We start from the raw sequence: 25,852 nt of genomic DNA on the forward strand, positions 1-25,852 counted from the left end.
CTGTTATATCGAAAAAAAAAACCGATTTTTTCGTCGATATATAACAATGGACGAAACATGGCTCCATCACTTCACTCCGAAGTCCAATCGACAGTCAGCTGAGTGGACTGCACGCGATGAACCGAACCCAAAGCGTGGAAAGACTCAACAATCGGCCGGTAAGGTTATGGCGTCTGTATTTTGGGATTCGCATGGTATAATTTTCATCGACTACCTTGAAAAGGGAAAAACCATCAACAGTGACTATTATATAGCGTTATTAGACCGTTTGAAGGACGAAATTTAAAAAAAAACGGCCTCATTTAAAGAAGAAAAAAGTTTTGTTTCATCAAGACAATGCACCGTGTCACAAGTCGATAAAAACCATGCTGAAATTGACCGAATTGGGCTTCGAATTGCTCCCTCATCTACCGTATTCTCCAGATTTGGCCCCCAATGACTTTTTCCTGTTCTCAGACCGCAAGAGAATGCTCGCTGGTAAAAAATTTAGAAGCAATGAAGAGGTAATCGCTGAAACTGAGGCCTATTTTAAGACAAAGGACAAATCGTACTACAAAAATGGTATCGAAAAGTTGGAAGATCGCTATAATCGCTGTATCGCCTCTGATGGCAATTATGTTGAATAATAAAAACGATTTTTTGCAAAAACATGTGTGTTTCTATTAAACGATACGAACTTTTCAGCCGAACTGTTAGTATCAACAAGTACAGCAAGAACGAAAGATAAATCGATATAAATTTTTTTTATGAATTTTTTTTCTCTATTTCCAGTACATCCGGCGTCTGGTAAAACTAAAGTCGCTATTTTCAATCTGTAACTAAAAGACCTATAAATCGAAAAAGTATTGAGCTTAGTTTAGATTTTGGTTTTGAGCCGAGTTTAGATTTTGTTTATTGCAGTGTCACTTTTGAAGACGTTTTGAAATTTTTAACACTCATCACTCTGTGTTTTCGGAAACAAAAATCGGTCACCGATAAAATTGAAGAGTTCAAGCATTCATTTGATAATCGTATCTGAGGAAAAATTGCAGAATTTAATGAACAGAGTCGAATACCATATCACTTTTTCCAATATTTATTAGTCGAGTTTTAAAGCTTTTGCCTTACCTTTCTTTGTTCGTCAGAGAAAATGCGCAGAATCATCTTGAAAAATATTTATTTTCAATTTAAAATTCATATTTGAATAAAAACTTTACACAATTTATGTAGGAATTACTTAGAAACGTTCTCAAATTTAAAATTTTGGCCGCCATTTTAAAATCAAATTAATGTTTTCAAAAGCATCTTCAGGTATGTGAAATTGGAAAAAAAAAAGTTTGTTACTACTATTTACTGAAGCATAGTATTTTTCGGGTTGAAAGTCACAAACATGATCGACCAAATTGGTTTGAACTCTTGTTTTCTGAATTTTCTAGTATAGTTTTACCTGAAATATAACGGCCCTTAATAGAATATCTGGACTTGCTATAATCTTAATCTGAATGTTTGCTTCTGATTTGGAATCATATTTATAACATAATGAGATACAAATATTAAGATCATATATAATTTTGATAGAATCCTGTTATGCTCTGTTGATCGGGATCAAGCAAAAACGACATCAGGATCAGTGCGGTAAAATTTCATTTTCAATCGAAAAAAATAAGATGAAAATGAAATTTATGGTCGTTGACAGTCAGCATATCCCTACTAATTCATTTGACTTTTGCTGCTATATTCAAGTGAAGCTCCTGGAATTCATCGTCAGTTGAATAATCGTATCTAGTCATTTGAAGTTTTGCTTGCTCAGTTTCGAGTACCAAGTAGTCTACCTGCTTCAATGCCTTCGCTCTTGATAGTAAGCAAATTCGAACGAATAGAATTATAAATGGAGTAAAATATTAAAAATGAAAACTTAAGGAGGAAACAATCAATTTATGTGTATTCTGTGATTGATATTTCAGCTATCTGGTTTGTCTTTCATCTATTTTCTTGAACCAATTCGAATGTTTACATGAACCTCATTTGAAGGCCGCTCTCACACTATTGAAAGAGATATTTTGTCATTTCAAGAGATCAACTGACAGTGGTTAAACTGAGCCTCGATTGAAGAGAAACGAGTGATGAATTGAATGCTGCCCGTTCGGGCCGTCAGCAAACATTGTGTGTGTGTCAGAGAGTGAAGTTTACTGCATTAGAGAGATCGTCAATGTGTTCCACATTCAGTTTCAATTGAATTGAATGAAGTTTTACAGCACTGATCAGGATGCAGTCGTCAGAGAAAGCGAGACGTCAGAGACTCGAAGCGATACAAAGCGATGCAGCGAATCGCATACACTCTGACAGGCTTGCTTTGATCAAATGTAACTAGCTCCCTTGACGCTTCACGTAACGCTTGCTCTCTGGCGGCTACTGTTTAATTCCTAAGCCTGAAGTTGGATCCGGATAAATTTTATAATGTACTTATAGAACATTGAGACATGTTTTAAAATTTTTACTAACTATTCCCGGTACTTCCGTAACCGGGAGCTGGAAACCGGTATAACCGAAATCGGTTCGTTTGGCCAGGAACCGGTGACATATTCAGTAATTTCATTATAAATAAGGTGCCCGCAGACAAAGACAAATCCCAACTGTTCCTACTATTATTCGTGATTCGCAACAAGAGCACGGATATTGCGTTGCTTTTTACAACTAGTTCTATCTGCACACTAAAGAATTCCAATTTTCATAAAGCTACAAAGAAGAGTTAAAGTTTGACTACTGTTTATGACACTTTTCTGGAATGAAAAGAGAGGAACATTTAATTTTGAAACCTAAGTTAACAGGGAACGGGGAGGGCTGTTCTGTAAGCTGTGGCCAAGTTCCTGAAAACTTTAAGACGGGTTTGAGTACAATACTGTACATAAAGTGAGAGCAACCACCTAAACCAATTAACATTTCACTACTCCGCTCCGGATAGCTAAAGCAAAATGATTGTCAACCGTAAGCTCCTTCATTCGCACAATGAACAAATTTTGCCACACGTAGTAAGTAATAGGTGGAAAATGTCACGGTGACTGATCCAATTTAAATGAGAATTTCTGTGAACGGGTCGAGTCCTGGCGGCATCATTTACTCGGTGAATTCGAAACGAACTACAATGTTGCGAGTTACACAACCCTGGTTCTGGCTTATTTCTAATGGCAATAGTAAACCGTGTCCCGTGGATGGATGGAAAAATAACAGTCCTCTTTCATCAATGTCCTCCCCGGCCAGAGAAATTATCCTCTACGTCTGCGTTGTTGGCGGTAGGTCGAGAGTTAATTAAAGATTCGAACACAAAAACCGTACCGGCTGGAGCGTTAATTGTACGGATGTGGCAAATTAAGCATACCTTTCGTCATACCCGTTACTATCCAAACAATTGCTTCGGAAGCAATTTCGGGAAGAAATCAAGTCATGGTACCCGGCAACGCTAGCGCTAGGGCTAATGAAAACTCTCACCATCAGCACCTGCGTTGGTTGGAAATTAAAATTGAACTTGAACTTAGAGATCAAACGCCACAAACAATTGAAAATGTTTCAAAATTGCAGTAACAATGTCACCTCATTCGAAAATTGAGTCTGACGTACCGCCAGTGAGTGATGCAGCATTTTTTCCTGGGCTTTATTATCCAATAAAGGCCACTTGTTTGTATATGATTTTTTTTGGCTGAACGACGCCAATATACTAGAATTATGAATCAATTCTATTTTGGTAATCACAAAAGAATCGCAAGCCATCAATTCTCTAGCGAACAAAAAAAAACGCTTCTAGCAGACGGCACGGTAATCCAGACAAAGCACTGAAGAACAGAAAAGCCGGGCAATCGTTTTTTTTTTATCTAATGAAAATGTGTTGTTTCACCCACTGTGCCTTTCTCCATCGGAGCCGTGGGTCCGGTCGCCCGGCACCCGGTGAAGCTCCTTCTCTTGGTAGGTGCATTTCACGAAGGAAAACTGGAAAAGTTACAATGATCCTTCCTTTGGTTAGACAGGCAAAAGTTGGCACCCACCCCGAGCTGGTTATAGCCGAAACGGATTTCGAGAAAAGGATAAAAAAGTGGAGCCATAACGAACAAGGGTTTATTATACACCCATATCAAGGATGCATTGTTATGCGCGTGGATCTTCGGCGGTCGTAATTTCTGTGCACGAAACGGTCGTAAAACGATGCTGCTAATGAATATATGTATCGATGTCGAGTCATCTAAGGTGTTAAAGTAAATATTGCATAACTATCGCAAAGAAGCCATAAATACCGCATGGACAAAGCTCTTTAAAGGAAACGTGCCGCGATAAAAAAAAACACGAATGGGACAGGGGAAGCACATAAAATAGACACGACATTAATCAAAGTTTACTAGTTTAGTATCACATTACACTCACACACACACACACACACACACACACATTTGTAGTGTAACGTGACCTAAATTAGATGAGTCTCACCGATTAGAAATATGCTAGAAATGTTCACTGTGCTTCATCAAAGTTAACGCTACTATACATTGTACATACACGCTCATTGAATATAACTGATGATTTAAACAGCGTAATTCCTTAATTAAAAACCTTTTTTAATCCACCTAGTGGTGTAATGATGATGTCTTTCTCATATTACTTATATTCTCATAAATATCACTAGAAAATTCTGTGAAGAAACTTTTTCCTTCAACCTAGAACAAAATAAGAAACTTTTTTTTGGTATAAACTAACATAACCTTTTCAATTTGTAAACAGTTATGTCAAGTTAATGAGATTTTTTTTATTTTGCATCGTCGCACTAAATGATTAAACACACTTTACTCTATAGTTCTGGAATCGGAAGTCGGATTCGGATGAAATTAAACAGTATCAAACAGCTGGAAGTAAAACAGTCTGCTGGAAGTAAATCAATGATCGAATTTGAAGCATAAAATTGTTGCGCATACCTGAAAGGTTACGAGATGATCATTCATTAACATTTTCTAATTTGTCACCAAATCTTTCTCATCTTAAACTAGATTAACTTTATCACAACACCGCTGTTAGATAAACACTTGTTATGGAATCATAAATTTCTCAAATCGAATGAACACAATTTCATCAAACAGATTTCAACTAAAAAACTTGTTGATTTTGCATTGCGATTATTGTTTTGCTTTCAACTGTCTCCGGTATTTGACAGCATTCAAAACAACATATTTTTCAACTTCCTGAATATATGCAAATCAAAAACCATATTGGTTGAATCAAAAAGAAATTAGTTAAATCAACTATCGCAAAAATCAAAAACTGCGATATCGCAATTTTTTGATCGAAGGGTTCTCCGTGCGGGAGCTTGGAACCAGTATAGCCGAAGTCGGTTCGTTTAGTAAGTAACTAATAAAGCCTTCAAATTGAATCAGTTTTAAACCAAATCTTTTTACCCTTTTTTGCATCTTCGCTCTAAATGACTATTTTATGAGTTCCCTTATTTGACACATACTCACACACCTACACGCGCAGACACATACATTGCTCAGCTTGATGAACTGTGTCGAATGATATAGAACACTTAGCCCTATGGGCCAATTTTTACTAGTCAATTTTTCAAGAGATTGCATAAACTTTCTATATTAGAAAGGAAACAAGTAAACTTTTTTTTAAAAAAAAAAGCATCGTTATCATGATCTTGTAATAACACTAACAAGTAGGTACAAATTGAATAAAAGAATAAGAAATTTACATTTTTTCACCTGAAAAATAAAAATTTTAATGTGTCAACCCTGAACGCTATACGAAATTGAACAAAGCACGCTGCGAACGGAACAAAGTCACACGTAACATATGTTGATCTGAAGATTTTTTACGTAGTTCTAAATAAAAAAAATTGTTAATATTACATTGAAAAATGTTCACTGGTGGCGCTGATGATATCATCTTGGCCAAAAGCAAACTAAAGTAATATCGAATCATTTTCACAATTTTTGGATCCAAAATTAGTAAACTTGAAATGAGTTGGTTAGGTCATCAATAAATAAGATCTACAAATTGCAGATATCGCATTTTGTCCGTTGTCATCTATATCATTGCATGAACATTTTTACAGTCATGAATCAGAGAAAAACGATTTATCGCACCATAATACCTTCGATTTGAAAAGATCAATCTATCTATATCTGATAAATTTATGATAGTCTCATTTCGTAGTATTTTGATTGCTTTCAATCCGGAACCATGAGCTGCGATTCGAAATTTGCAATGTAGAGTTTAAACACAGCAACCGACCCGCATTATGTGACTTTCCATTTGAATCATTTTTCTGCGAGTCAATCTAGTTAGATATCAAACAATCAAGGTTCAATTTTGATGTTTTTTGAACATTACTTGCGGGACTTCAGGCTGCGGATATCGCAAACTATTGTAGGTAATAGGCAATGGGTTGATCAATCATAAAAACTTGCTATTCGAATCGATGTTATATCAATCAGAACAAATTGGCTCAAATGGCACGTTCCCCTTGATAACGAATTTTTATTCTAATCTAAATTAACGAAAATCGATTCAGCCATCTCCAAGAAAATTAAATGCACATTTTAATCAAATATATCCGCCAATCGACACACATACACGTACAGACAATTCACTACTTCAACTGAACGAGCGAACTAATTGTTATTTGAAAGTCCGCCCTCTTATTATAAAGAAAAGAAAACTGAGAAACTATCTTTCATGAGTTAATTTCCTCAGATTCTATAAGGTAGTTTTGTTTCACTGAATTTAGTCATTTCCGTTCATTTACAACTATTCTTCAGTACCAAAAAAGAGCTTGCTCATAGTTCTAAAATAGCCCCTTTGTCATTCATATGCCGGTTGGAAGGAAACGACGAAAGAGGTGGAGAGCGATAGATTATTTTTGTAGCAATATAGACTTACACTAGTTATTATATGATGCCAATATATCTTTTCAACCTCAGTTGGTTCTCATGCCCCGATGCAATCGTAATCGTATGTTGGCAACTCAAAACTTCCCGGTTCAGAACCAGTCGCTTAACTGTTCATGACTTTTTTATGGCAAATCAAATCGCCTAAAGGTATGCAATTTCATCTAACTTCGCGAAATCTACTTTTAGATTTGCACGGTTTTTTTTTTTCATTTTTCCATTTAAAATTAACTTTTTATTTTAACAAAAAGAAGGCTCACTTTATACCTGATGAATGAAAAATTTTTATATACGTTGAAGAGCTTCGGTTTCACGTTTTTTTTAAATGTCGAAAAGCTCAATATTTGAGTTTTCCTGAAAACATAATCAATCAACCATGGGTCTCCGTTGAAGTTATATTAGAGGGAAACGCATAGTACATAACTACAAGAACTAAGCACCGTGCGCTCCCTTCGAATAGAGCTGCAATGGGAACGCAAGGTCGATTTTTTCTCTAGAAAAAAATGAAATATTGTGGTCGATCACATTTGAAAAATAGATGAAACCGAAGCACTATTTTTTTAATACTATAGAATCCAGAGTTGTACCAATTTTGGAAGATATGTTCTACGAAAATTAAAAAAAAAGATGCTTAAAACATCGCTGAATCGTTTTTCAAACTTTTCGGTGGAGCAGTTACTTCGAAAATCAAACAAAATGAAAGTCAACAGAACCATACTTTTGTAACGTCAAACCATTCAATAAAGCGACGATGCAAACACACACACAGACATTTTCCGATCTCGTCGAACTGAGTCGAATGATATATAACACTATGGATCTCCGAGACTCCGTTCGAAAGTCGGTTTTTTTCAGCAATTCTAATACCTAATATAGAGAAAGTTAAAACGTAGAAAATTATCTAAATTGTGCTCATAACTCCAGTTTGTAGGTTATGGTGGCCATACAAATCAGTTTAGACTCTATGAGTTCCCGGATGAGTCACGGTCTTTTCTCTGAAAACCATTTTGCCGAAAGCCAGTTTGCCGAAAATAGCATTTCACCGAATCGTAAAAAAAATGTCTTAATACCGCATTGAAATTGATTTGAAACTAATAGTTATTACTATGTTTACACTATGAGCTAAAATGAGTCTTAACACTGATTTCATGTTTTAAGCGAAATTACATGTTTTACTTTTGCGTTGTTTCATATTCAGTAACGTGACAATAACACATGTTTTCCCCAAATTACACAACCCTGCTAGCATTTTCCGTCACTTTGACACGACTACGTCAATTGACAAGTTATTCGACAACAACAGTTTTTCATCAAAGTAGCCATGTAATCATAATAAAACAAAATTGAAAACTGGTACAACCATTTTCGTTTTTTTGTATTAAGTGATGACTGTTTTGGTCATTTGTTGCTTTGAAATATTCATTTCACCTAAATAACTAACGATTCGATGCAATAAATATTCGAAACGTTGGCAATTAACCCTGGAATAAATATTTAAAACCAACATATGACCAAACAAGTCTTTTTTATACACAGAAAAAAGCGATTGACTTAATAGTAATACCAATTGCTCCGAGGCATTGTGGATAACCACGCTTCTTGAAGCCGGAAATGCAATCTTTAATTTTTTTTCTCTGAAGGTTTTTCTATTCTGAAGTATTACAAATTATACTACGACATTTCCGGAACCCAAACAGTAAAGGTCAACCGCAACTATCTCTTGAAGAGGGATAAAAATTCGACTCAAAGGCTTAACTTCTGCTTGGTAGACATTTTTGCAGTTTGTTTCTAAACAATATGTCATGCGTATAACGTAATCTTATGCCGTTTTTCATTGAGAAACACTGGTGGCGTGGATTGCTCTGGTTTTGCACTTTCGAGCAGAAATGCAACATTCTGATGGTGTTTCATTGCCATTTCTGCTCGAAAGTGCAAAACCAGAGCAATCCACGCCACCAGTGTTTAGCAATGAAAAACGCCATTAATGTGAACAGTTCAGTTTTAACTTTATATTATCATCGTTAAAACATGATATTTTCTGCAGGTGTGAACATAGTGTGACCGTTTGTTAACCTAAAACGGATAAATTTATTACTACGTGTTCAAATCAGAAGCAATACTCTCTTTAATGAACTTTTAGTACTGATTTATGATTCTAAAAAAAGAATTTCCAGGGTAGCTAGTTGACTTCATCACTCAACAAGTCGTGTGACTAACTGAAAAAATTTTATTCATCAATGTAATCCTTTAAGAGCAATACAATCATTCCAACGCTTCTCTAATTCCTAGATGCCGTGTTTGTAGAAGGATTTGCCTTTTACCTCGAAATTCAGCAATCGCTTCTTCATTTGAGTTGAATTTCCAACATGCATTCAGTAGTCACTGGGATCCAGATTTGGACTATACGGTGGATGAGGAAGCAATTCAATTTAACCATCGTTGTCATCGACTTGTGAATGTCATGATGAAACAGTGTTTTTTATTCGACGTATAAGATTTTTTTATGTTTGCATTCAAACGATCTAACAACGCTATATAGTATTTACTACAGATTATTTTTTCGTTCTCAAGATAGTCGATTAAAATTATACCACGTGCAATTCAAAATTCTTTGTCTTTGGGACTCCGGACCTCATTTACCGGCTGCAGTTCATTCAGATAACGATCTCTTTGATTTCGAAGTGAAGTGATGGATCCATGTTTCATCCATTGTTACATATTGACGCAAAAAGTCACTTGTAAACACAGCCAAATACTGCTCTGATCCTTCAACACGTTGCTGTTTTTTGATCGACTGTGAGTAAACGCGATATCCACTTCGAAAAGAGCTTTCTCTGGGTCAAATGTTTAAGGATAATGGTAAACCCAGCTTTCTCATGCTATTTCAATTCATGGTTATATATAACCAATTTGAGATTTTTTATGTTTTCAGGAGTATCTCAATTGGACGATCGGAAGGATCACCATCATCGGTGTCAGTACAGTAACGCTTACATTCTACACATTGTTCTTGTTTATATAACAGAGTCCGCATAACGCTTTTGAAGCCATTGCTGAGCTTGCACGGTTATTTTTTCATCGAGAAGCAGTGATAAATTCATCCACGAAATTGTTTTGAAAATGACAAAGGGTTAACCGATCTGAAAGCCGAAATCCTTCATTTGAATATGAATTTACAAAAATCTGTTCGGCAATTTCTGAAAAATAACGGATGACTCTTTTGTGTAACATATACACGCTCAGAAATTTTCGGATCACAGCGGACCGAGTTAAGTGGTCTCGGTTCTGCGAACCTTAGTTCAAATCGCGGGTTTCATGGCGACAGCCTAACCTTTCTGTAGGAGGAAAACAAAATTGTATCATTTTAAGCATGTCCTTTTTTTGCCTGCGTCTGTAATCGCCACCGAATCTCATCTTATCCACCGAAATATGCATCTATAAAATAAATCTCATCTGAATAAAAGTTCGAACAAACAGAAAAAAACCATACAACTGCAATAAACTTCCGAAGACGAATGGATTCGCTTCTATTCGCTACCGGTTCCTGGCCTGTCGACTGTCCCGTTTTATGTTGCTACATCGACCGGCTTGGGAAGGAAGGACATGGAAAAAAAAAATAACAGACATTTATGTCCGACTGAAACAAATTTATGATTATTGGCCTGTATCATCATTTCCTCGAAGCTAATATAGATGACAACGTTGTAAACGCATTTATTGGATAAAAAAAGCAGCACCCCAACATCCACGGATTCCGGCTAGTCTCGTCACATTCCGTAGGAGTCAATAAAGCGGTGAGCTTCTGGACGTTGGAAAAGAGCAATACTTTTCGGTGATGTTCGATTTCGGGAAAAACGATCCGATTCGGGGGAAATTGGCTTCAAACTCAAACACTATATTAAATGTTTACCTTTCTCAGCGATTTTGTTTTGCATTTCACCGAAAGGTTCTTCTTTTGATGGGCAATACAAAGAAAGGCATGCCTTTGTCAAAGCTGCGGGAATATATTGTTTTCCTATTTGCTAGTTATTTCCGTTTTTTTTTGTTTTACCGTCCAAAGGATTTTCCTTTGTGTGTATCTCAAACAAGTTGTGTCTCTAGCGCATCATGATATCGACATTTTGTGTCTCTAGTATTCAATTAGTTTCTGAGACGCAGTGGAAAGGCTACGTACGATTTGATAAAATAAAATGGTGTTGATAAATAACTCAATTTAACTTAAATTTCATTACATACTTTGAAAAATCAGTTATCCTCACCTCTCATTATTGATGCTGCTAATGGCCCATTGGCGGTGAAATTCTCATTTTTAATATATGAAACCGTTGCACTCCGACAAAATAATGCGCATCTCCCATGCACTGTTCAGTTTTCAACATCATTGGTATTGGCATCGCAATCATTACACGTTTTGATATGTGGAAAGTTAAATAAGTAACTCAATTTCAGTATCTGACAACCTTAGTGTCAGCTGCGAGCAGAAATCTGCTCATTCTGTACCCTCGAGCTGTTCGAAGGAGTAGACCTATGTCAAGATAGATTTTAGGCAGGCTATCGAAGAAAAAAGTTTTATCGGATCACAGAAAAGGGAAAATGTTAACAAATTCCAGTTTTAAAAATTCACACACGAACTGTGCGGGAAGCGACCTTCTTCAAGATCCATCAATTAAATCCATCACTGAAGATAACGACAATGTCGATTATTCTGGGGCCTTATGTATCCAAATCTAATCGAAATTTTCATGTAAGCACTATTTTTATTCTTTAGCATAAAAGTCAAGAGATTCTTCGTAATTGATTTTTTCGAGCTACGTAAATCCTTTTTTTTCGAGTTAACTAAATTATTTGTATACTATTTGTTTTTGTCTTGCTAAGACGAAAAGCCATCATGAGCATGTTTCGGGTTCATATTCGGATTTAACGAGCGAAAAAATTGAAAAAAAAAACGGTAGCTGGAGTTTGGAAATCTGCAAAAAAAGTTAACCGAGATACGGGACTCGAACCCGTATCTTTCTTCTATCCGGAGAAACAGTTTTTCCAATTAAACTAACCCACATTTCAAATGCGCGAGGATATAGTTTGATTGAATAGTAGAAACCGAACATGTTGAGCTCTTTGGTAGCCTTTTGGGTACACAAGCGTCATCATTTATAAAATAGATTAGACAGAAGAAAATTACGCGTTCTAGTCCCGTCTATGCGGAATCTTTCATTTTTTTACGCAGTTGCATTCGTCAGTCGTTTTTCCAACATATTTTTATTTTCGTTAAATACTAAAACCGCAAAGTATTTAATGTTAACTAAGATAAAATTTCTCGTACATAATGGATATCCAATCGCTGGTAGAGGGGCTCTAATGTTAGAAGAAGACTTTGGGTTTGAGTCCTTACTCTGGGCGATACCTTTTCATACATACATTCAATGTTGGGGAAAAAATACAAATTTTGAAATTATTATTTTTTTTTATTTTTTTTTACGGCAATTTTTCACAAGTGATTTTCAGACCAAAAAATCATCGATCAGGAAACTCACTGCAGAAATGTTCACAGTGAAAAATCAGTTGTGAAAAATTCACTAGCGAACATTCTCCTCGATAATATTAAAAAAAGTTGAACATATCTGATACGATTCTCAAACAGAAGATTTTTGGGAAATGATATTTCATAGCCGTTAACCGTTCTGAATTTTTGAAATTTATTCGACACTACCGTGGTGGTGGAGTGATATCATCAATAAAAGTAGCACGTGGTGTGATTAATAACAGTTACAATGATAATAAAAATATTCATAAAAAAAAGTCATCACAAAGCATGCTATGCAGCTGATTACAAAATTTTAGCCAATTTAGTTTGAATATCATACGCAGAAGTAACAGGAGCGCAGGTTATCGCTACGCCAATTCAAACGCGCCATTCAACCGCTGTTGTGTGTTCGAAACATGCTGACAATGCTGCGCTCCTGTTACTTCTATGAATAAAATTCATGCTTATTTTTTTTTGTTTGAAATTATTTCAACTAGTGCAGTATAATCAACCAGCTGAAAGTCGCTTTAATCACTGTTTGTAATGTGGAAAAAATATTGTTGTTCATATTGGCCAACCAAGGTGCATCGAAAAAAGCACAGTTATTATTTCTCAGTTGCGAATTATTTCAGCAAAGATTTTTTTTATTGATGGATATATAAAAATTAAATCTTGCAAGAATCACTTCGGGTTAAACTGAAGCGTAAGGAGTGTATCGAAAATAAGCTGTTGTACACATGTATTTGTGATGGTTTTTTATGCTCAGATCAAAGCATGCTGTGCGTTTGGCTGTCAGCTTTCGTTTGTTTACTTGTTTGTGCGGTTGAAATTCCGGGTTTTCAAAATGTCACGTATTGAAAAGGAAATGAAAGTTAAGGTTCTGGACACATGGTTAAGTGGGAATGGTATTACTATGCGAAAATTGGCGAAGCGGTTTGGAATTCATCATGCCAGTGTAAAACCATCATTAAGAAGTTTGGGGAACACTATTCTTTGGATGAGCTACCAGGAAGAAGCAGAAAACCCGGTTCTTCCGATCCGAAACTGATTTGGCCAAAAAAGCAGGAACGAGTATCGGAATGATCCAGCGTAACAAGAGGCGAAATCACCTAAAGACCTACAAGAAGCAGAAAATCTCGGAACAAAGTGTAAAACAGAAGAAGCAAGCAGCAACAAAGGCCCGAAAATTGTATTCGCGTCTTTTGCAGTGTCCGGATGCATGCGTTTTGATGGACGAAGAGACTTATGTAAAGGAGGGCTCAAAACCCTTCCAGGTCCACAATATTTTACTGTCGTCGTTGGGGAGGATGTGAGCGATACGGACAGGTCGATTCAAGTGGAGAAATTCGGTCGAAAGTTACTGGTATGGCAAGCAATATGTTCCTGTGGTTTGAAGTAAACCATTTTTTACACTACCGGAACTATAAATGCAGAAATCTATCGATATGAGTGTCTCCAGAAGACATTGCTGCCTTTCTATGAGGCAAAACACTGGCACCGAGCGAGTGCAATCAATGAAAAACGACATTAATTGAACATGTGATTCGAAATTAAGAAACACGTGAATCAAGTAGGCTCAGTGAAATTTCTGCACAAATCAGTTTTATTATTAACCTAGTATTCATATTTTGCTCTCCAGCGGGCAGCAGCATTGCATAACTCGATACGCGCCAAACAATCATCGGAGATCTAGCATGCATTGAATGGAAAATTTCCAATTCTAAACGAACCAATTTTCTAGTTTTTCTCTACTTTCCCGAAGGATTTTCCCTATGTACTATAGTTTAAAACCTCCGCATAAACGTCACCATTCAAACAAAAAAAGTAATTTGAAGATCGGCCCACACATACCAGCGAACATTAGCAACACACACTTTTTTCGTTATTATTTTATATATAAAGATAAATTAAAATAAATATTACGATTAAACATTAGTATGTAGAACAAGAAAAACTAAAACACCTATAATTAATAACGAATTGTATGAACAACAAAGATGAAAAGCCAAAGAGTCAAAACACTTTCAATGTAAAACGTTGATGTAATGCACAAAAGTGAGATTAATAAACAGATATTTATGAAAAAAAATTGCAGAGAAGTCTGCACGGATCAGGGTCATTTCGTCGAAAGCCATTTCGCCGAAAGTCATTTCGCCGAAAGGGTCATTACGCCGAATGACATTTCGCCGAATGGTCCACTTCAACGAATGTCATTTCGCCGAAAGTCATTTCTCCGAAAGGGTAATTTCGCCGATTCCTGTAATTGTCCTAATATTATTATTGGAATTGATTTAACATACACACAAATGAATGATAATAAGTTCACGCCCGTTTTGTTGACCTACAATTGTACTTCTTGAATAAAGATCGATTCATGAGCCTCAGAACCCAAGGAAACTTGTTGACTATTAGCCACTAAGCATCAAAGCAATTGCATAGGTGTATCTATCAAGCAAATGTATGTGGTATTTTCCGTTTACTAAGTGAAAAAATATCTAATGCGGCTTCGCCACATCGATTTGATTTATGCACTGTCCGACCTCGCTCCCGCTTGTTAGGACCTTACTTAAGCAAAGAAACCTAGCTTTTAGTAGACCGGGCAAACGAGGTGGTTACAGGTTTGTATGCAAAAGGCCGCCGCTTCCGACGGCGGGTCAGCAGCCAACTCTGCCGGCGTTGCCATCTTGGCTTCGGTTATGTGACTGCGCCACATCAGTTATGCAGGAAGGACAATGGCACAAAAAATAATATGATGTATTCGAGATTACCCTTTCGGCAAAATGACCTATTCGGCGAAACGACTTTCGGTTAAATGACCCGCTCTCGTCTGCACAGCCCTAATGGCTGGAGTAAACTCAAAAGTTCGAAGGTCCATCATGCAGCTTAATTAAGTAACTGTAATTAGTTTCAACATGACTGAATTAAATGGATAAGAAAAGCATCTTGGATTGAGCTAACAGCAAGTTTGTTTTATTCCAAATCTAATCTGTCCAGATTTCGTCGCGAACAGGCAATAATGTTTGGTAAAACTACACACTTAAAAATTTTAATCTTATTAGATGCACATAAATGGAGCGTCGCAGTTCACGCAAATTTACGTGGAAGATCATTTAATATTGTGTCTAAAACTCCATGACATGAAATTCATTGAAATAAAAAAAAGAATTTTGTAGCAACCCACCGCGATTTGACCAGAGAATCATTGGATCGCGAGTTCGTCTGATAATCGACTGAGCCACAGAAGCATGCATTTGCTTGGCCGTCGCACAGTCGCACCTGCTAGTAGAACGTCACAGTCGAAACCAGTAAAATTCATGCTCATCTAACATTAAGTCATTACAAATAAAATTTTCCGTCATTTGACAAATTAGGCCTTAATGAATTACATCGTATGAGGGATTAAGTCACCTGTAAAATTCAATTTTTTTTGGAGGCATAGTTTTCAACAGTAAAACTGCGATTTAATGCAATATTTGCATAGGATATTTGCAGTATAGAATTATTATTCTTCAATGACTCATCCTAATTTATGTCATGTCAACTTTTTGATGACAAAACTAGGTGTTTCTTCCGACCCCAGTGTTTCCTACACACCTAGAAAAAAATAGGTATATTTACATCTTCTGAGACCGAGCGTCAAAAATGACGCATTTTAATATTTAATACATTCTGACATATTTTTAAGTGCTGAGGCATGTAGATTTACACGTCTGCTTCAAAAGTAGTGTATGTTCGACACATATGTAAATCATTCTTGTAAAATTCAGTCATTTTACACTTACGTTCTTATGATTTGAGTCTATGCGGATTTACGCACCAGAAAATTTCATAATTTTTTGCTGTGTACTCTATGACTAGTATCATAGAATGAAAATAGAATATAGCTTCCTAGCTTCCTAGCACAGTTAAACACGGCTTGTTTAAAAAAAACATTTTTTGTTTCATTTAATGATACCTTGCACTGAACGGATAAGTATTTCAACACCCACAAAATATATCCACGTTGATTATATGGGCCATCGCTGTAATTAAGTTTTCAAAGTTTGTTAAATTACATATCTATCGAGGATAGACATTTCTAGCTCTTCAAAGGTGGACTTACATTCGATGAAGTTGGAAAGCTAGAACACAAATAGAGAGAAGTAAAATAATGGTGAACAAAGTACCATGCGTTGTTTACCAGTCAGTCAGGATACCCAGCGGAAACCATACCGTATTCCTCACATGCTCCTGCAGTTGTTCTCTCGTGTTTGTTTTCTCTTCAAAAACATCCTAAAGATTTCCAACAAATTCGCCGTTCAGCTGTCTGTTGTCTGCATTGTGGTAGTTTTCATTTCGCTCTTTTGTTGATGGTGGAAAACCAATGTTCGTCGCGGAATGGAACAGTGGCGCTAGTAGTGGAGCACTCCGAATGGAGCTCCCGGTGCGCATGTCCACCGTTCGTGGCTGCGCACCAGCTCATTACTGTACAAAAATAACAGTTAATGTTACAGAACTCGAGACTAGATGGGCCACCATGCGAACGGGAAAGAGAGAAAGAACGGAAAATTGGGTCGTATTAATTTTGCCCCACAAGAAAAGACGACGACGACAGGCGGCCAGCCCGGTGATGTCCGGTGATAGGGAGAATGAGGACTGAAGAGTACAAAAGGCGAGGACAAACTTTTCTATCAGAGGAAAATCTGAAATGAAATCCGAGATCCAATTCTCTAGATAGCTGAAAATCGATTCAGATCCCCGGGAAAGCCTGGTGTGAATAAAATTTCTAGCCCTCTCGAAAATACCTGTAGAATTGAGTGGAAAATGATGAAGTTTCACCACAGTCGGGTGTAGTACCTTACCTTTCGTTCAGATCGCAAATCCTTTCGACCAATGTTTGCCTAGTTCTTTGCTTTTACGTTCACTTTTTTTACGATCGCTTCACTGTCAGCTTGTTCACTTTCACCTAGATTTGTCCTTATCCGCGGTATGAAATTACTGGCACAGAATTCTATCTGATAGCTGGTACCGTTGGACAGTCAATATTATCCTTCTGCTGCCGTTTTTCAGCACAAATTATCACCACTCAGATATCACCACTGATAGACATTTGCACTTTTCCGCTCGCACGTTCGATTCTCGGTACTTTCTCTCACTCGCGCGCTATCCTGTGTTGTAAAATACCATACAAATATCATATATAGATATTTATATTTTCGAACCGTTCTGAACGAACCCACACATGGCCAAATGCACCAGGTTTCTGGGTGGTGGCGGTGGTTGCGTTGCGGTGGCTAAAAAGACGACTACGACGACGACGACGAAAGCGACACTGTGCTAAGTAACCACACCACACTGCTATCGTCTGCCCGAAACACCAGTAGCAGTAAGTACCTTCGTGCGAGAGAGAGAGAGCCGATCGTCTCTCGTTCACAGAGACCACTCACAGTAATAGCCTCGGACGACCTGAGCAGTGGTGCCAATTAAATCGGAGATCAATTCCATAGATATGAACTTTCTACGGCTTGTTGCAAATTTTTATTGTATTATATCTTGTACAAAAAATTGCAGTTGAGAACTCTTTTTTATTAGTGGATCTCGGATGTATTTATACATTCAGATTTGCAAGTAATAATTTCAATCTTGATTTTGATGGAAAATACCATCATAAATCATTATTTTAACTAATTTATCCCTGCTTAAAGCGAGAGAAAAGGTTCTAAGCTTTTATTATCGGAAAATTAAAGTTGATAAATTTTCAACAACTCGTGTGAACTTAAGGGAAGAAAATTTAGTTTCTAACGGATGAAAAAAACCTCGTTTTTGCGATGCTTATAGAGCTATCGTTCAAAACACTAAATTCAAATGTTTTGCATAACACAAGCATCATTCGAACAACATTTTGTAACTTTTTAGTGGAACAATATTGAGGCATAGGTTGGTATTTTCGAGAACGCGTTTTAGAAATCATGATTTGTGGTACTCAACTGTATCTCAGCGCAAAATTATCAGACGTTTATATTTGATTTGTTTTTTAATTTTTTAATTTTTGGTGGTTATTTAACGTAAAAACTAAGATTTTCCACAAAATCATCCGCCATTTGTAGTTGTAAAGTATTTCCAAATAATAAAAAAAACGAAAAGAAAAACTGGAGTTGGGTGTTTTATATGTAGAAAGTGTGTGCAAATTTGAATTGATCAAGCAGTTTTAAGGGAGGAGAGAGGGTGTGGGTTGAATGGTAGAAAAAAACACTAATTTTGGAAAATTTTCAGAGCTATCGTTCAACAAAATAAATTCAAATGTTTTGCATAATACAAAGCATCATTCGAACAACATTCCGTAATTTTTCCGTGAAAAAATATTCAGAAATAGGCCAGCAAAGGAGCAATTTCGAGGACCCTTCTGAGAAATCATGATTTGCGGTTTCCACTGTATCTCAGTGCAGATTAATCAGAAGACTAGACCCCAACGTTTTTGTTTGTTTTTTTTTTATATTTTTATTTTTGGTGGTTGTTTAAAGTCAAAAATGTGATTTAATGTAAAACCTCCCCAAAGTAACAAAAAACGAAGAGGAAAACGTTAGGGTCTGGTATTTTCCATGTAGAAAGTGTGTGCCAAATTCGAGAAAAAAATGGTAAATTAGTTTTCGAATGACTATGGACACTTTCAAAACCTGCTTTCGAGAAAAAACGCGTTTAAAGTTTATTGTCTATCGAAGAAAACAGTTTACTTTAATGGGTAGCACATAGGGTCTAGCACTTTCACAAAAACAGGTACATATAATATTGTGGTATTCCATTCAAAATTTATCTCTTCGATTTTTGAAACAAACCAAGAGATTGTTTGTGCATTAACTAGTATAACATACAGAATAAAACAATGCTTTGATTGCGTGAGTCATTCACATTTTCACAAACCAAAGTCGGTTCGTACGGCCACCAACTAACATGACACACAAACTCTTCTAGTACGCACTCTAAATTACGATTTAAATGTTTGTTGTATCCGAAAATATTTTAAGTGACGGTGTACAATATTGAACACACTTTACCCTATACCTCCGGAACCGGAAATCGGATCCGGATGAAATTCAGGAATTCCGTATGGGATCACGAGACCTTTCATTTAAATCTAAGTTTGTGGAAATCGGTCAAACCATCGCTGAGAAAAATGAGTGAGATCTATTTTGGTATATATGACCACTATTTCCGGTACTTGCGGAACCGGATACCGGGAACCAGGATAGCCGGAATCGATTTGTTTAGTTGCCTACTGATAATGACTTTCGATTTGTGTAGTTTTGAGACCAGTTTAGAAATTTTTTTACGTTTTTTGTTTCGCCGGTTTAAGTGACGGTGTACAATATTGAACACACTTTACCCTATAATTCCGGAACCGGAAGTCGGATCCGGATGAAATTCAGGAATTCCGTATGGGACCACAAGACCTTTCATTTGAATCCAAGTTTGTCAAAATGGGTTGAGCCATCTCCGAGAAAACCTAGTGAGATTATTTGACACATACACACACATACATACACACACACATACACACACACACACACACACACACACACACACACACACACACACACACACACACACACACACACACACACACACACACACACAGAGACATTGCTCAGCTCGATGAACTGAGTCGAATGATACATGACACTTGACCCTCCGGGCCAATTTTCACTAGTCGGTTTTTCAAGTAATTGCATAACCTTTCTATATGAGAAAGGCAAAACGATAGAGGCCCATAACTTCCAGAGTTTTGTTCCCATAGGCTTGAAAACTAGAAAAAATATTTTCAAAAGGTTTCACTATAAGGAAATACAAAGGAAAAATAAAGAATTTTCCAAAAATGTTAGACTCGCCCTTTCAGTCTCTGTAGATGCACTACAGTAAGCGTCGTAAATTCCAACAAATTTGAGATTCAGAGCATGTAAAAATGAATGATATCACCAACTTCAAAACTAATCTAGCTGAAGGTAATATCGAAACCAGCCATATGATGGTTCTGTACACTACTAAGTTCAGATTAAGGTTTCTATTTAACGTACAACAAGTAATGTTTTAAAACATTATTTAAAGCTAATTTAGAGCTGCAACGAGATAAAGATGCCTCTCACATCGACGATTATAAGAGATTTCCGCACTCAAAAACTGGACACCAATGCAACCTAGGAAAGTTTGTTAGGCCGTCTACGAGCTCGATTAATTTAGAACCCAATTCAAAGAGTTTGTGCTTGTATTGCGTGCACTCATAACTTTATAATTCTGAAACTGGGAACTAGAGCTAGAGAGATAACCGAAAATCAAGGGTCCGTATGGCTTAAATGAGTTTGTTTGACCACCAATTGGAAAAATTTAAATAAAGTTTAAATAGTTTTGAATCAGTTTATAAGATTTCGTATCTTACTTGCATTTCATTTTTTATAACGATAGTCTCGGCTTGGCGGTTTAATGTATAAAACGCTGGACTTACAAGCCAGTTGCCGTATCTCAGAGTGAGTCGATATGATACCCATTTTGGAGCCTTTCAACCACTACTTCCAGTACTCTCAAAATTGGAAACGGGGAAATGGTGGAGCTAAAGTATATTGTAAAGATAATCAATTAGAAAAATCTTCACCTTAGAAGAATTCACTTATCATTTTCACGAAATTAACTGATTTTTCATCGTCATATTTGAAAACACGCTCTTGAAATTAAATATTTGACGCTCATCATTTTGCAGTGGCAGAACCAGGATTCAGATCCTTTATCCGGAATCAATACCATTCTATGGGATTGTGGGGCTTTTATTTGAATTAGGGTTTGCGAGAATCAATTGAGTCATTTATGAGAAAATTGAATACTCATTTTTATAATTTTTTTTTTCATATGTATTCCATATGTGATAAATATACGCTGATCAATTCAAGGCTACCGGAGATAATTAGACTGACTTTCATTAGCATAAATTCGTCCAATTATCTCCGGTAACATCGAATTCATCAGCGTATATTTATCACATACTCACACAGATATTTTGCAATCTCGACGAACTGAGTCGAAGGGTAAATTACATTTTTCCCTTTAGGTGATTGCCTCACCGTGATTGCATAGCCCTTCTTTATGAGAAAGGCTAGAAAAACATTTGAAAATGCTTTCGGAAATGTTAAAATTTTAAATACTCTTAGCTTAGAACAGCTTCGAAATTCTAACCACTTTTAATATTTGTCGAATTTGAGAAAAAAGATTATTCTTCCGATCACGACAAAAATTTTTGAAACTGAATACCGGAAAACTTCTATGTCAAATGAGTTTTAAAAGGCGGGTAGGTAATATCAGAGATATAACTGCGGATAAAGTGGAAATAGAACTGACATGCTTTGCCACTTCCGCATATCGATAGTCGTACATACTAGTTATTTGATTGTGATAATTTGGCAACTTTTAATGCTTCACTTGCCGAATTTTACCGGTGCAGCAATACTACAGTGCGACTAATTGATGATAGTCATATTTAGCCATACAATTAAATAATGTGGAACAAAATAGAGCTAAAAATTACGGGGTTGTGTACGAGGCATGACCGATTACGATGACATTAAAAATGCAATTTTCGAAACCATTCTTGTACAGAGTAAATTTTGAAAAGGAACACCATAGTAACGTAAAACGTATTCTCGTCAACAAAATTGTGAAATGTTGAAAGCGATTCAGCAAAATTTGAATTTTGAAACTCATTAAAAGAATCGTGCATTTGTTCAATTTAAAATATTAACTAAGAAATAAATCTGCCTAATCGACTAACTACAATTTATACGAAGTTGTGATACCACAATAAGTTTTGTAAATTCAAAACTGAGCAAAATGTCATTGAAAATTTTTCAAATCAAACGATTTTAGATTTTGATTTTAAGATAAACATGAACGTAGACGCTGATTAAAAAGTCGGTGCATTTTAAATTAGTTTTGTATCGCCGACTTTTTTCAAAATTCATGTTTGATTCAAAAATTTTCTCATCATCATTGTATTGGTCATGCTAATTTTATTCTTTTATGTGTACACAAAAAAATATTAGCACTTTAGAAACGACGTGGTAACGGAAAATAAAAGTCAGTAAAACTACTGATGTAGAATTCAGTGGCTTAATTTTTTTTTTAATTGAACGAATCAATTGATATTCTGGTGAATTGATGCCCAATGAAAGCTTGTTATAAGTAAAATCAAGTCAAATCTCAAGAACAAAACCCATTTTTTTAAATAATGGCGTCGATTTTGTGGAATATTCTTTCTGTAATTTTGATGTGGAACACATCTTTATTTTCTATTAGGGGTGCAAATCAGAAATTCAAGGAAAAATACACAGAAATGTGGTCAGGTTTTAAACACTTACAGCACAGTCTATTCTGTATCAATTATTAATATTATTTCATCATTTGATTGGAAATATTTCTAAGTTTCGATTTGAATGTATGAAGCCACGTATTTTCAATTATATATGATTGAAATTTTGATTAGTAGCGAGCAGTGTCCTATTTTGTCTGCTAAAAATCTCCGACATATCGGATTTCTCTGCCATAGACGACGGTTTTGAAGGGGTAAGCGATATATCAAAGGGAAAGCATCGCTCTGATTAGTCAATCGATGCAAAAGCGAAGCTGTTGGAAGCACGCGAATCTATAAATAGAAGCAAAATTATAGCTAACGTTTCAGTCCTACGCATAGCATGCTAGAGGTAGGTTGTTGCTAGACAGCAAGGCAAAAAGTGCCATAAAACGATTTGAGGCTTTAATTGGTATGCTCTGATCTTGTGTCATGCAAGCTCGGATGAAATTCCATGTTATGTCGTTTCGCCTGAGAAATTGACAACTACCCCAGGGTAAATTTTAAATGCTTAAGATCAATTTCTAATTTATATAAGATGAACTCCGTTGATAATGAGAAAAAGTTTATCGCTTCAACCGAAATCGCAGAATGGTAATAATGGTAGAGAAACTTAACGCTATAAAATTAAGTGCTTGCATACAAAACTTGAACATAAGCTTGGCGAAGGAAAACTTAAATAACGAAATCCGTATCGCAAGTATGTAAAAAGATATAATTGCATACATTTGGGATATTGGTGTAATTTCGTCGGCTATAATGTCGTTTTCGTTTTTAAAATGCACTACACCGGTGTAGCGAAAGCTGCACTGAAACCGTTCGTTTTTACCTAAAGCACTACACCAGTGCTACACTTTTTTTGCACCGATACCACTGGTGTAGCACTCATCAAAAGTTTGGTGTAGCTCTGTGCAATGGAATTGTTTATTGTAGTCAAGGGTTACTGTTTATGTTTTTATCATTTTTGTTCGTTTTTTTATGCCATGGTGTAGCACTGCACCGGTGTAATGCAGTTTAAAAACGAAAACGACGTAAAATTAATACAAATCAAACAATGTTCCTAATCAAGATCAATCTAAGCAGACTCTCGTGCAATTGCGGATTCAAAAGTGTGACGATTGATTGAACTGTTTGATTGTAAATCACTAGAACTTTTGGATGTCTTGTTCCTCATCAATGCCTCGAACAGCCCGATGGGTCTGATCCTTGTAGTTTTATTTACAGTAAAAATATCGAGAATTTCGTAGATTTGAAGGTTTCATTCGCGAATCCGTTGGAAATAATATTGAAATCCGTCCAGTTGGCAGCAATGCCGGTGAGTGTGTACTCGATAGGGGCGGTCACACAAATTTTAAGATAGATCCTTGCGTACAGTACGCTCTCACGATCTCTCCGATTTATAATTCCACTCGTTTCTTTTAATATACGCAAATGTTAATTATAATCAGATTATTTGGAATAAAATTCAATTTTGTATTCAAATCTGCCAAACGCTAATTTACCTACTCAAAACGCATGCTTTCTATGTCTATGATCAAGCGTTATGTTCTTTTCTTAATTATTAATACTGCAGCTTTTTTCCAAAATTATTGCTAAAGATAACGTACTATTGTATATCGATCTAAATAAAACTTCACTCACAAAGTTTCACTTTTCAGGAGAATCTTAGAAGAACCAAATTGAATTAGCTTGTTATTAGAAAAAAATGTTTAAGTGCATATTATTCCAAATTCTGCTGCCATGTGGCGAACATGCTGGAGGCTTTTCTTCACGTCATGTTCCGCTATATGACATATCAATAGCATCAATTGACAACTGTATGTTTCTTCTCGATGTTCGTTCGATCAGCTACGAGTAGATTTCACAGGAAGAAAAAACTGCAGCCTTAAAAAAACCGCCTCCTGCGACTAGTGATTGTGAGCGAATTTCACGCACAAGCTGGAGGAAAAGCTGATGTGATTGTTCTCTGCGGATACTCTCAGCAGATTGCTCGCTATCCATTTTCCGTATCGGCAGAGCAACGAGTGATCGCTTTCGTCGTCGTCGACTTTCTTTTTCTCTCGTTCGCTCTAACCACACTTTGTTTACTGGTAGAGATCTTTGCATACTTCAGACACATTCGAGTACACTCACACACACATACACGCACTCACGCATACACGTACCGAAACGCACAATCAATACTGCTTAACAGATTTGACACGATTCTAACCGAGAAAACGGAGAACCAGCAGAGAGCGCACAAAGTTTTCCTGGTTGAGCTATTCAACAGCAGCGTAAGGGTGAAAATTTTTTCACTGACTTTTCGCTTCAACGCTAACCGTTTTTCCCGTGGATAGAACAGAAGCAATTTTTTCGATGATCGAATCTCACACGCAATCCTTTTGCGGACGAAGCACCTTGAAATTGTTTTCCTAATTAGTGATGGGGTATGGATATTCCACGGCCTAATTTTCCTAACACCCGATAGACTGACTCGGAGGAAAAGTTCGACTGTATTTCCTACTGGTACAACTTCAACTGAGCGCAGTTTTCTGGTTCTCTCGTGCAAAGAAGGAAAGTGGTGTTGCAGCCTGTTCTCATTTTCCTCGCGTGTAGGAATTTTTTTTCCGTAGCTACTTACTCCTGCTCAATAATCCATATCATCCAAACGGTGGTGATGTTTGTGATGGGCATGGATTTTGACATTTCACGTTAGAAAAAATCCCAACAGGACAGTCGGTTTTTATTAGTTATTTCGTTGCTGGTAGGAATTTGGAAGTTATTTTTATCAATTGCGCTTGGTCTAGTCCCCGTATCTCTCGACCATGTTCTGTTGTATTGAACCACAAACGTATTTTCATAAAGAGAATCATGAGTGCCGGCATGTTGTTAAAAAAGTAGAAATATATTTTCGATCAAGCTGCTTATTCAATCGCATAATCTAATGTTTTGATTTCAAACATTGAACTGTTGAGTGTAAATGATACTAGTATCAGATTGAATAACTTTTTTTTTCGCTGCTCAACCATGTTTATGAATATTTATAAATCTTCTGTGATTAGACCACCGGACTAATCA

General features: G+C 36.4%; 1 protein-coding gene across 7 annotated transcripts in view; it reads right to left on the minus strand.

Annotated features, from left to right (window-relative positions):
- LOC131425850 (calcium/calmodulin-dependent protein kinase type II alpha chain) overlaps positions 1-25,309 on the minus strand; it is a 132,191-nt gene extending 106,882 nt beyond the window's left edge. For 2 of the 7 annotated variants that reach the window (XM_058588079.1, XM_058588072.1), the window contains exons 1-2: positions 25,005-25,303; positions 17,271-17,576 (exon numbers count right to left, since the gene is read on the minus strand). The gene's annotated coding sequence lies outside the window, so the exon portion shown is untranslated. Of the gene's footprint in view, positions 1-17,270; positions 17,577-24,967; positions 24,985-25,004 lie in introns of those variants that run through there. The other 5 variants (XM_058588077.1, XM_058588076.1, XM_058588075.1 and 2 more) reach the window with 5 other exon arrangements.
- Between the last annotated feature and the right edge of the window lie 543 nt (positions 25,310-25,852).

Source organism: Malaya genurostris, chromosome 1 (assembly GCF_030247185.1).
Source record: "Malaya genurostris strain Urasoe2022 chromosome 1, Malgen_1.1, whole genome shotgun sequence".
Taxonomy (NCBI): domain Eukaryota; kingdom Metazoa; phylum Arthropoda; class Insecta; order Diptera; family Culicidae; genus Malaya; species Malaya genurostris.